At 45.2% G+C, this 14054-nt stretch overlaps 1 protein-coding gene across 1 annotated transcript in view; it reads left to right on the plus strand.

The window, feature by feature from the left end:
- KCNH1 (potassium voltage-gated channel subfamily H member 1) overlaps nt 1–14054 on the plus strand; it is a 517594-nt gene that overhangs the window by 88605 nt on the left and 414935 nt on the right. The window lies entirely within an intron of this gene.

Here is a 14054-nt window from a genome sequence, read left to right on the forward strand (position 1 = left end):
GCTCCTCCCCTTTCCATAGAACCTTATAAGCACTAACTGTCGTCTCTGGGAAAATCTATCGTCACTGAATACAGATTTTACCTGTCAATTTAGAGTGAAAAATCAATCCAGGAGGAGAAAGAAGCAGATTTCCCTGTTTAAACATATTATAATTTTTTTTAATGATTATGAAAAAAAAATAAAAACAACCTCACAGTTACTCTTTAAGCTAACTATGCCCAAATATATATATATACAGTACAGACCAAAAGTTTGGACACACCTTCTCATTTAAAGATTTTTCTGTATTTTCATGACTTTGAAAATTGTACATTCACACTGAAGGCATCAAAACTATGAATTAACACATGTGGAATTATATACTTAACAAAAAAGTGTGAAACAACTGAAAATATGTCTTATATTCTAGGTTCTTCAAAGTAGCTACCTTTTCCTTTGATGACTGCTTCGCACACTCTTGGCATTCTCTTGATGAGCTTCAAGAGGTAGTCACCGGAAATGGTCTTCCAACAATCTTGAAGGAGTTCCCAGAGATGCTTAGCACTTGTTGGCCCTTTTGCCTTCACTCTGCGGTCCAGCTCACCCCAAACCATCTCGATTGGGTTCAGGTCTGGTGACTGTGGAGACCAGGTCATCTGGCGTAGCACCCCATCACTCTCCTTCTTGGTCAAATAGCCCTTACACAGCCTGGAGGTGTGTATGGGGTCATTGTCCTGTTGAAAAATAAATGATGGTCCAACTAAACGCAAACCGGATGGAATAGCATGCCGCTGCAAGATGCTGTGGTAGCCATGCTGGTTCAGTATGCCTTCAATTTTGAATAACTCCCCAACAGTGTCACCAGCAAAGCACCTCCACACCATCACACCTCCTCCTCCATGCTTCACGGTGGGAACCAGGAATGTAGAGTCCATCCGTTCACCTTTTCTGTGTCGCACAAAGACATGGTGGTTGGAACCAAAGATCTCAAATTTTGACTCATCAGACCAAAGCACAGATTTCCACTGATCTAATGTCCATTCCTTGTGTTCTTTAGCCCAAACAAGTCTCTTCTGCTTGTTGCCTGTCCTTAGCAGTGGTTTCCTAGCAGCTATTTTACCATGAAGGCCTGCTGCACAAAGTCTCCTCTTAACAGTTGTTGTAGAGATGTGTCTGCTGCTAGAACTCTGTGTGGCATTGACCTGGTCTCTAATCTGAGCTGCTGTTAACCTGCGATTTCTGAGGCTGGTGACTCGGATAAACTTATCCTCAGAAGCAGAGGTGACTCTTGGTCTTCCTTTCCTGGGGCGGTCCTCGTGTGAGCCAATTTCTTTGTAGCGCTTCATGGTTTTTGCAACTGCACTTGGGGACACATTCAAAGTTTGCCCAATTTTTCGGACTGACTGACCTTCATTTCTTAAAGTAATGATGGCCACTCGTTTTTCTTTAATTAGCTGCTTTTTTCTTGCATTAATACAAATTCTAACAGTCTATTCAGTAGGACTATCAGTTGTGTATCCACCTGACTTCTCCACAATACAACTGAAGGTCCCAACGCCATTTATAAGGCAAGAAATCCCACTTATTAAACCTGACAGGGCACACCTGTGGAGTGAAAACCATTTCCGGTGACTACCTCTTGAAGCTCATCAAGAGAATGCCAAGAGTGTGCAAAGCAGTCATCAAAGCGAAAGGTGGCTACTTTGAAGAACCTAGAATATAAGACATATTTTCAGTTGTTTCACACTTTTTTGTTAAGTATATAATTCCACATGTGTTAATTCATAGTTTTGATGCCTTCAGTGTGAATGTACAATTTTCATAGTCATGAAAATACAGAAAAATCTTTAAATGAGAAGGTGTGTCCAAACTTTTGGTCTGTACTGTATATATATATTTATACAGTTGTGCTCAAAAGTTTACATACTCTGGCAGAATTTTTGCTTTCTTGGCTTTGTTTCAGAGAATATGAATGATAACAAAAAAAACTTTTTTTCTCCACTCATGGTTATTAGTTGGGTGAAGCCATTTATTGTCAAACTACTGTGTTTTCTCTTTTTAAATCTTTTTAACAGTTTTTTTTGTTATCATTCATATTCTCTGGAACAAGGCCAAGAAAGGAAAAATTCTGCCGGGGTATGTAAACTTTTGAGCACAACTGTATATATAATTTCTTTTTATAAGTCATGACAAAAATATGGATCGTCTCTTTACAGCTCCCCTGTTCCCTCATGCTTTGTAAAAAAAATACTTGGACAACATCAAGTAAGCATCGGCCTCATCCAGGTCTCAGCGTGGATAAAGAAGTGAAGTATCTGGAGAGCCGTCGCCTTTATCCATTAATTCCCCTGCAGACACGACTATAATTTTCCAACAGCCAATTCAGCTAAAGTGCCCAAAATTATTGTGTTCAGCTTCCTCTCTGGAAAATATTTTCCAGGTTGCGGGGCGAGTGTATCAGTCACAGCTTGATGAACAGATATTTGTCTTTCCTGTGCTCGGAGTTTGCGTCCAGTTTAATGAGATGTTCACGACGCCGGAGCACTGGGATGTTTTCTTCTTGACTGGTTCTGAAAGATGCAACTTTATCAGAATATCTGACTGGTTCATGGCTGTGTATAATGGCCTCGGGGAGAAGGAGGAGGGTCGACGATTAGCTTCTGGTGCACTGATCAGAATGCAAGAAAATAGAGATCGTTTCCGCTAAAGTTCCGAAATAATAGTTGAGCTTTGGGTTCTGTTCACATCGAATCGGTGCCTTCTGTCGGACACATACAAGTGGAGCATGCCCAATGCATATCTCCAGCAGAGAGATCTGATATATATCAATTTGGCACGGACTACCAGTGTAGAAAAAAAGTCTATTGCGCTTGTTTCACTTGGAGATGACTCTGCTTGGAAAAGTGTAGCTGACTGCACAGTGAAAAAAGTATGTCAACATATACCAACCCAAAAGAGGCCAAAGGACTCTTTTTGATCCTCTGTTGGGTGACTGGATCCCTATGGCTATGTGAACACCAGAACATTTATCACCTAGTTCGCCAAATGTTGGGCTGAAACGCAATGTGACTAGACCCTTTCACTCCTTGTTTATGTAGAACAAAACTTTTTGCAACTTTCCAACATACTTTGTTTAATATTTTCTCATCATTCTAAAATCTCTTGTTGCTGTCACAGATTGGGGGAGTTCTTATTTCCGTCCAGACTCTGCTATGAGGGCACCAGCTCTCCTTCAGGAGAACGGTTCTGTATGGAGTCCAATTGGCAATACTCCATGGGAAAAAAAACATGCACGTTAGCTTACTACAAAAGGATAAAAAAAAGTTTCCTCCAAGTGCCACCTATCGGATACCTAGTGGCTACCTCCAAAAGGTGCCACTTTCGAGAAAGTTTTTTTTCCTCTAGACCCTGAAACCCATATAAACCTAATACTTCTCACAGCTGAGGGTTCGTTACAACTGGGTTCTATCTAGATCAGGGTAATTAATTTTCTCGAGGGGCCACATGAGAGACCGTCACTGTTGTGGAGGGCTGAACCAATAGGCTGAAATTAATTCTGCTCAGTATTAATTATTAATTATAATTATTTTATATGAATATTAATTGTATCATGTAATATTGAGCAGAATTAAGTATGCTGAAATCCCCTTATATACTCTTTGAGTCCACACACAGCCTCCAATATATGATATGAGCCCCCACACAGCCCCCTTATATACAGTATGAACCCTCAAATTGTCCCCTATATACAGTATAATCCTCCACATGCTCCCCTATACACAGCTTGAGCCCCCATACAACCCCCTATATATAGTATGAGTCCACACAGCCCCCATATACAGTATGAGCCCACACACAGCCCCTTATATACAGTATAAGCCTCCACACAGTCCCTTATATACAGTATGAGCCTTCACACAGCTCCTATATACACTATGAGCCTCCACACAGCCCTCTATATACAGTATGAGGCTGCACACAGTCCCCCTATATCCAGTATGAGCCCCCACAGCCCCCATATACAGTATGAGCCCACACACAACCCCTTATATACAGTATTATCCTCCACACAGCCCCCCCATATACAGTATGAGCACCCACAGCCCACCTATATACAGTATGAGCCTGCACACAGTCCCCCTATATACAATATGAGCCTCCACACAGCCACAATATACAGTATGAGCCTCCACAGAGCCCCCTATATACAGTATGAGCCTGCAAACAGTTCCCCTATATACCGTATTAGCCCCCACACCCTCCGTATACAGTATGAGCCCACACACAGCCCCTTATATACAGTATGTTCCTCCACACAGCCCCCTATATACAGTATGAGCCCCCACAGTCCCCCTATATACAGTATGAGCCCCCACAGTCCCCCTATATACAGTATGAGCCCCCACACCCTCCATATACAGTATGAGCCCACCCACAGCCCCTTATATACAGTATGATCCTCCACACAGCCCCCTATATACAGTATGAGCCCACCCACAGCCCCTTATATACAGTATGATCCTCCACACAGCCCCCTATATACAGTATGAGCCCCCACAGTCCCCTATATACAGTATGAGCCCCCACACCCTCCATATACAGTATGAGCCCACACACAGCCCCTTATATACAGTATTATCCTCCACACAGCCCCCTATATACAGTATGAACCCCCACAGTCCCCCTATATACAGTATGAGCCCCCACACCCTCCATATACAGTATGAGCCGACACACAGTATGTTCCTCCACACAGCCCCCTATATACAGTATGAGCCCACCCACAGCCCCTTATATACAGTATGATCCTCCATACAGCCCCCTATATACAGTATGAGCCCCCACAGTCCCCCTATATACAGTATGAGCCTCCACACCCTCCATATACAGTATGAGCCCACACACAGCCCCTTATATACAGTATTATCCTCCACACAGCCTCCTATATACAGTATGAACCCCCACAGTCCCCCTGTATACAGTATGAGCCCCCACACCCTCCATATACAGTATGAGCCAACACACAGTATGATCCTCCACACAGCCCCCTATATACAGTATGAGCCTCCACACCCTCCATATACAGTATGAGCCCACACACAGCCCCTTATATACAGTATTATCCTCCACACAGCCTCCTATATACAGTATGAACCCCCACAGTCCCCCTGTATACAGTATGAGCCCCCACACCCTCCATATACAGTATGAGCCGACACACAGTATGATCCTCCACACAGCCCCCTATATACAGTATGAGCTCCTGCATATAGACAAAACCCCTCGTACTCCCCTCGCTTCCGTTCCCCGGCGCTCTGCTCCGGTCTGTGCCGTGTGCACTGAGGCACCACACAGCAGACACGATGTAGTGACGACATTGCGTCTGCTGTCTCAGTCGCGCTCGCTGATTAGTGGAAGAAGGAGCCGGCGCCTCCGTCCTCCACCATTGTATTTATCGCTATCCTCATCCTGAGGATGCAGATAGGGGTGAATTTGGGAGACCGGGCGGGGGATGGCGGCAGCATGGTGTGACCCATTGGCCATTGTTTTTAACCCTTCGACTGTGTCTCTCCGTGGGTCGCACTTTGCCCAGGTCTGGTCTAGACAATTGTTTAGGTGAACAGTCCGAGCTCCAGGCCGATACATTGTGTCAGGACAGGACAGAGGTGGATGTTTTTGCTCCCAGAGAAGTAACTGGCCATCGTCCATGGTGCTGAAATCCTCAGAGCTTGAAACCAATGCCGACAACTAGCAAACATTTCACCTTGAGCTGAGAGCGGACGACCTCTTCTACCTTCTTGCTTATTTTCTCTGTAGGGGGTAGAGAACATTTTCGCAGGTACAGCTGACTATAGACTGGCACATTATACCTGTCCCGCTCCTCTGAGGTAGGGGTGGGCGGCTGCGGGTCTTGCGACATTAGCAGATATTTCTCTTCCAGTTCTGATCTTTATAAATCAGAAGTTTATGGCTCCGCTGAGAAATCTGCAGATTATATCCAGGCTTCCAAGGAGTCATTTTAGCATTGCCAGTTTTGCAATTGGCAGCGTGTCTGAGGCAACTGGCAGTCTCCTTTTATCCCTTTCCTGATCTTGGTGTGAATGACGCCCAGATCTGTGCCATACATATTCCATACCGTCCCTCCTCGTGTCTCTGATTTTACACGGTAGATGAAGGTCTTGTTTTGTTTTTTTTCAAATGGCTTCTCTGATAATTTGCAGAAAAAAGTTGCAGCATGTTCCTCTGCATGCTGCAATGTAAAGGTATGGAGCAGCATGCAGACACCATATGGATCACACCAAGCGGACACAGAGAGAGGGGCCCCTGTGCAGGACTGAAATACCTTAGGGCCGATTCCAGACTAGGGAAGCGCATGCTCGTGCTACGCCAGTCTTACTGGAGTACAAGGCGCCAAATTCATTAAGATGTGAATGCCACTTAATGGTTTTGGCGCATCTTGTGAGTGTTGTGCGCCTCCGTGCACCGCAGCAGAAATGCTACTCCAGTTATAGACTAGAGTAGCATTTCTGCTATATGAAATACCAGCAGAAAATAGCAAAAGTCACAACATTTTTGTACAACTGCGCGTCGAGCAAACATTTTGTGGCTCTTCAAAGCTTTTATGCAACTTTTCTGGCGTAGAAGCTTTGGTGAATCGGCCCTCTTGTGTTTGTTTCCTCCTTTATGTCATGTATTTAATCAATTCTTTTGAGCTAATTCCACCCAGAATCCTGCAGCCAGTAGCAAGGAGAATGGAGCCAATCAGGACTGGGTCCCTTCTCTTTTTAAAGGAAGTTTGTCACCCCCAAACACATTTTAAATGGGCTACATAGTATTGTATGGGATTTATCCCCTATATCAACCAGTTGCATAACTTTTCATATGGGGCAAAAGGACCTTCTGGGCCCTCTTAGTCTCTAGGGCCCAGTTGCAATTGCAACACTTGAAGTCATTATACACTGCTCAAAAAACAAAGGGAACACTCAAATAACACATCCTAGATCTGAATGAATGAAATATTCTCATTCTGTACAAAGTTGAATGTGCTGACAACAAAATCACACAAAAATCATCAATGGAAATCAAATTTATTAACCAATGGAGGCCTGGATTTGGAGTCACCCCCAAAATTAAAGTGGAAAAACACACTACAGGCTGATCCAACTTTGATGTAATGTCCTTAAAACCAGTCAAAATGAGGCTCAGTATTGTGTGTGGCCTCCACGTGCCTGTATGACCTCCCTACAACGCCTGGGCATGCTCCTGATGAGGTTGCGGATGGTCTCCTTTGGGATCTCCTCCCAGACCTGGACTAAAGCATCCGCCAACTTCTGGACAGTCTGGTGCAACGTGACGTTGGTGGATGGAGCGAGACATGATGTCCCAGATGTGCTCAATTGGATTCAGGTCTGGGGAACGGGCGGGCCAGTCCATAGCTTCAATGCCTTCATCTTGCAGGAACTGCTGACACACTCCAGCCACATGAGGTCTGGCATTGTCCTGCATTAGGAGGAACCCAGGGCCAACTGCACCCGCATATGGTCTCACAAGGGGTCTGAGGATCTCATCTCGGTACCTAATGGCAGTCAGGCTACCTCTGGCGAGCACATTGAGGGCTGTGCGGCCCTCCAAAGAAATGCCACCCCACACCATTACTGACCCACTGCCAAACCAGTCATGCTGAAGGATGTTGCAGGCAGCAGATCGCTCTCCACGGCGTCTCCAGACTCTGTCACGTCTGTCATATGTGCTCAGTGTGAACCTGCTTTCATCTGTGAAGAGCACAGGGCGCCAGTGGTGACTTTGCCAATTCTGGTGTTCTGTGGCAAATGCCAAGCGTCCTGCACGGTGTTGGGCTGTAAGCACAACCCCCATCTGTGGACATCGGGCCCTCATACCACCGTCATGGCGTCGGTTTCTAACCGTGTGTCCAGACACATGCACATTTGTGGCCTGCTGGAGGTCATTTTGCAGGGCTCTGGCAGTGCTCCTCCTGTTCCTCCTTGCACAAAGGCGGAGGTAGTGGTCCTGCTGCTGGGTTGTTGCCCTCCTACGGCCCCCTCCACGTCTCCTGGTGTACTGGCCTGTCTCCTGGTAGCGCCTCCAGCCTCTGGACACTATGCTAACAGACACAGCAAACCTTCTTGCCTCAGCTCGCATTGATGTGCCATCCTGGATGAGCTGCACTACCTGAGCAACTTCTGTGGGTTGTAGAGTCCGTCTCATGCTACCACGAGTGTGAAAGCACAACCAGCATTCAAAAGTGACCAAAACATCAGCCAGAAACCATTTGTACTGAGATGTGGTCTGTGGTCCCCACCTGCAGAACCACTCCTTTATTGAGTGTGTCTTGATAATTGCCAATAATTTCCATCTATTGTCTATTCCATTTGCACAACAGCATGTGAAATTGATTGTCAATCAGTGTTGCTTCCTAAGTGGACAGTTTGATTTCACAGAAGTTTGATTTACTTGGAGTTATATTCTGTTGTTTAAGTGTTCCCTTTATTTTTTTGAACAGTGTAGTTACCATGGTGGAGCCAAGAGTTTGGTGCACTGTTATGTTTCCTCATTTGCATATTGGGGCCCTCCCATTGCTTCTGATTGACAGTGCTTCCCAGAGCAAGCACTGTTTGAATATTGCCGGCATGTGTGCAGCCGCATGCAAACGTAGTGGCTACGTGCCTTTTCCTTCCTGTCTTTTCTCTTCTGACGCGGCTCGCTGCACTTGCCAAGGGTGCACCGAAGCCTCCTCATTTGCATATGAATTGAAAATTATTTTCTCAAGGACTGAACCATTAACTGGTACAGTGCTAGTATGGTTGTATAGGGGCTAAGTCCCCTACAACACTGTATAGCCCATTTAAAATGCATTTTGGGGGTGACAGACTCCTTTTACCACAATAACAGAGCTCAGTGGCTCTGCCTGAGATGACGGCACAAGCCAGTGAGCTCACTGATTGGCTGCAGTGCCGTCGACGTGACATCAGCGTTGCAGATAGTAACAAACAATGGAGCAGCGGCAGAGACTCAGTGCTGGACCCGGGGAGGGTGAGTTGGGTTTTAAAACTGCTTCTGGGGGTCAGGGGTTTTACAGAACTGGAAAACTCCTTTAAGGGCATCATAGCAATTGCATTATAGGGATCTTTGGTATGGATGCCCATGTCTACATATTTAATCAAGAGGATTTAGCCTTAAAAAGGTTTAACAATCTCCCACAATCCCTAAAAAGAATTGCAAAAACACATTGTGATCACTTATGTAAAAAAAATGTGTTACTTACCAATACCCACATTCACAGTGTGAGACATTTGCTATTATTGCAGTTCTGCAATTTTGGAGCTCAAAGTGGTTGTCCACTACTCAGACAACCCCATCTCAATCAGCATGTTTGCCCCCAGTAAAATAGTAACACTCACTGTCCCGGAGAAGTGTTGAAAGTCAGAGCTACGGCAGCCCGCCCATTGCCTCTTAATGTCTGATATTTCCAAAAGTGGGGAAAGTGAAGCTGCATGGATCATGTGACATGATAATGTCATGCAATCCCCGGGAGAGCCAGTGTTGACACCAATGGAAATGAGTATAAGTGTGGCTATTTTACTGGGGCAAACATCTGAGTAGTGGACAACCCTTTTAATTGTTTGCTCAACTTCCTGCTGAGACTACAGTTCCTACAATGCCTTGCATTCAGTAGCTAATGCGTAGAAGACTCCTTTTGTCGGATTTACACATGTGGTCAAAATTGTTGGTACCCCTCGTTTAATGAAAGAAAAACCCACAATGGTCACAGAAATAACTTGAATCTGATAAAAATAATAATAAATGAAAAATATTTGAAAATGAACAAATGAAAGTCAGACATTGCTTTTCTGCTTCCACAGAATTTTAAAAACAATTAAACTCATGAAATAGGCCTGGACATAAATAATGGTTCTTCTTAACTCAATATTTTGTTGACCAACCTTTTGAGGCAATCACTGCAATCAAACGATTCCTGTAACTGTCAATGAGACTTCTGCGCCTCTCGACAGGTATTTTGGCCCACTCCTCATGAGCAAACTGCTCCAGTTGTCGCGTGTTTGAAGGTTGCCTTTTCCAGACGGCATGTTTCAGCTCTTTCCAAAGATGCTCAATAGGATTTAGGCCAGGGCTCATAGAAGGCCACTTCAGAATAGTCCAATGTTTTCCTCTTAGCCATTCTTAGGTATTTTTAGCTGTGTGTTTTGGGTCATTATCCTGTTGCAAGACCCATGACCTGCGACAGAGACCAAGCTTTCTGACACTGGGCAGCACATTTCTCTCTAGAATCCCTTGATAGTCTTGAGATTTCATTGTACCCTGCACAGATTCAAGACACCCAGTGCCAGATGCAGCAAAGCAGCCCCAGAACATAACAGAGCCTCCTCCATGTTTCACAGTAGGGACAGTGTTCTTTTCTTGATATGCTTCATTTTTCCATCTGTGAACATAGAGCTGATGTGCCTTGCCAAAAACTTCCATTTTTGTCTCATCTGTCCATAGGACATTCTCTCAGGAGCTTTGTGGCTTATCAGCATGTAGTTTGGCAAATCCCAGTCTGGCTTTTTTATGATTTTTTTTCAACAATGGTGTTCTCCTTGGTTGTCTCCCATGAAGTCCACTTTGGATCAAACAACGACGGATGGTGGGATGGTGCGATCTGACACTGATGTTCCTTGAGCTTGAAGTTCACCTTTAATCTCTTTAGAAGTTATCCTGGGCTCTTTTGTTACCATTCGTATTTTCCGTCTCTTTGATTTGTCATCAATTTTCCTCCTGCGACCACGTCCAGGGAGGTTGGCTACAGTCCCATGGATCTTAAATTTCTGAATAATATGTGCAACTGTAGTCACAGGGACATCAAGCTGCTTGGAGATGGTCTTATAACCTTTATCTTTAACATGCTTGTCTATAATTTTCTTTCTAATCTCCTGAGACAACTCTTTCCTTTGCTGCCTCTGGTCCATGTTGAGTGTGGTACACACCATGTCACCAAACAGCACAGTGAGTATCTGTAGCCCTATATACAGGCCCACTGACTGATTACAAGATTGTAGACACCTGTGATGCTAATTAGTGGACACAACTTGATATAACATGTCCTTTTTGTCACATTATTTTCAGGGTACCATCATTTCTGTCCAGGTCTATTTCATGAGTTTAATTTTTTTATAAATTCTGTGGAAGCAGGGTTGAAAAGCAATGTCTGACTTTCATTTGTTCATTTTCATAGATTTTTAATTTATTATTACTTTTGTCAGATTCAAGTTATTTCTGTGACCATTGTGGGTTTTTCTTTCATTAAACGAGGGATACCAACAATTTCGACCACGTGTGTACTTACCAGTGTAGGACAAGGAGAGTACACCGGAGACCGTACATGCATCGCGCATGACTCCTCTTCTAGGACAGATGCATAACTTGCAGGTCATACAAATGATATGACATGACTAATTGAGGCCAAGGCAGCAGTGCCGCTCGCCTGCTGATGCGGACGTAAGGGGCGCTGCGCATCCCCGGCTTTTAACCTCACTGCTACATTTCTCTACTGTTCCCTCAATCCAGTTTTATGTTATCCAATATCCCATTTTGCTGGGAAAACTCCAGAAACTCCCTTTGAAGGTACACATCCAGTCCCATTTTTGGACCACCAGGTGGGACGGTCCATCGGAAATTGGGACTGGTGACAATTTGGCAATTTTAGGTGTCAGCCTTTTTTTAACCTATGAATAAGATACATTTTCCCTTCTATAATCAAACAGAAACCCGGAGATATGAGTCAAATGACAAGTGACAGTCGCCTTAATGGCTTTTTTCCTTGTAATTTATTCCTCTGCACCTCGTGTTAAGTGCAGGGTTTTCCTTTGGTGCAGCAGTGTGGATATGACCGGGAGCCGTGCAGCCGCAGTAAGCGTCGTGTCACATCTGATAACATGATATTGTGCTGAACATTAAGATGTGAACAACTAGGGGACATTTCAAAGAGATTCGTCCTTTTGTTACTTACATGACCGTCCTTTCCTTGGAGAAGCAGCGCTGCTCATTTCTATTTGCTGGGAGTGGAGGAGTCATTGTGAGGTTCCTAATAGGCATTTTTACATGGATTACATTTAGGACATTTCTGCAGACTTTCCTGTTGTGTTATACCTTGTACCATGTTCTTTATAAAGGGTTTGAACCCTTTAATTAGTAAATGAGTACATGGGAATCTTATCGTTAAAAAAAACCCATTCTCACCTACCGGACTGCCGCCTGTTTCTCCAGCTGTTTTCTGGACTTCCTAGTCCAGTCAGGGTGTTAGATGACTGCTGCAGTCAGTCATCAGTCACTGATTGGCTGCAGCAGGCACATTCCATCCAAGCTGGAAGAACGAGCTAGGAGACTGGCTGCAGGGATCACCTGACACCCACTAATGGAAGCGGAAGTCAGAGGAGACCAGCAGGGGTCACTAGCAACTGTGCAGAGGAGCAGCGGAATATGGAACGTAAACATGTTTTTCTTTTACTTTAGGATGACCATGGAGCCTTTTTGATGTAAAGAACAACCCCTTAAAGCGTAACATATAGGGGTTCTGCAAGTTACAATACTAATTTGATCCAGGATGGCAATTTTAAGTTGAAAATAAAGTAATTTGGAGCCATAACTCCAAGAAAGTTCGCCGACGTTTGGCATTGTGCGTGGTGCTTGTAGGCTTCTGTGATGCTACTCGACCATGGAAATCTATTTCTCAAAGCTCTTGACTTAAAGTTCTTGTACTGTTATCACTTCCACCGGCAACCTAGACCTTTGTAGTGAGCGATGCAACAGCGGATCAGCAACTTTTTTGCAGCACACATTTTGGCACATGGTGGCTCCATTCTCTCGGTTTTCGTGGTCTTCGGCTTCACGGCTTGGGTGTTTTTACTCCTTCACTTCCATTTCAAGCTTAGCAAGGGGAGAACATATTGACATAAATAAAATATAACTTTTAATAGGTTCAATTAAAAGAGCCTAGAAATAAAAACCAAATAATATCCACCGAATAACATAACAATGTGATAATGTGCTAGTGCTCAAACAAACCAGTAAAAAATGGTCTGATCTCACCAATAATTCATGACTTCATCAAGCTTAGCGGAGGGTGAGTTCATCACTATATAAAACAGCACTGAATATGGTGCATGGACTTGACGCGCCCCCTGGGCCAGTGTTGTTTGGGGGATACCCGGATCCGGATCAGATGGGGGTTGTAGTCTCCGAGTGGCGGTGACCCGGTCCGTGCCCAGGGTGTCAAGCTCAGTGTGTGGCAGTCCTACAGATGTTGCTGGATGTTCTTTAGTGTCGACTACGCCACCCGTTGATTTGCGGTCAATACGGCCGCCGCTGCAGCAGGGTCCACTGAGGCTGGTGGTGTGTGTGCAGCTTCTGGTAGTATAACCCCCAACGGGAGGGGTATAGCCTCAGGGGGTCAGTTGTAGAGGGTGGTGGTTGTGGTGGTGCAGTGAGGGTGGTAATAAGACTCAGAGTCGGGCTGTGCAGTTCAGGGTTTTTACTTACTGCTGTTGTGCTGGTCACTCCGGCCTTGAGTGACCGCCCGAGCCGTGCTGCGTCCACCAGGTCCTGGACTCGGCCAACCCCCAGGTAATTCTGGAGCGTGATCCTGAGCTCCCTTTCTGACGTTCCTTTTCTCTGGCCTTCCCCACCAGGGATCCACTTATGTCCGGCTCCCTCGGGCCTCTTGTTGGTAAAACCCTTGTCTCCGGGTTCCCTGACCCTATACTTGGTGTGCCTTCGCAGTGGATTTGGTGGGGGGTCGTGGCAGATCCTGCCCACAACCTCCGGTCTCTGGCTGAGGATTAGTGCCCTCCACCAGCTTGGGATCCGGTACCCTTGTGCCAACCCTTCACCCTTCTGGTTGTATTTGGGCTCTTGGGGTTCCCTCTTCTTCCCCTCTGGGTCCTTTTCTTCTCCTCTCTCTCTTCTTTCAGGACTGCTTGACCCTCTACAACAGACTGACTGGTAACTGTCTGCCTGTCTGACCCTGATCTAAGATGGTTCCCACCTTATATACTCCCTCT

The sequence above is a fragment of the Phyllobates terribilis genome, unplaced genomic scaffold, assembly GCF_046119375.1.
Source record: "Phyllobates terribilis strain yellow unplaced genomic scaffold, ASM4611937v1 Scaffold_3__8_contigs__length_932513732, whole genome shotgun sequence".
Taxonomy (NCBI): Eukaryota; Metazoa; Chordata; class Amphibia; order Anura; family Dendrobatidae; genus Phyllobates; species Phyllobates terribilis.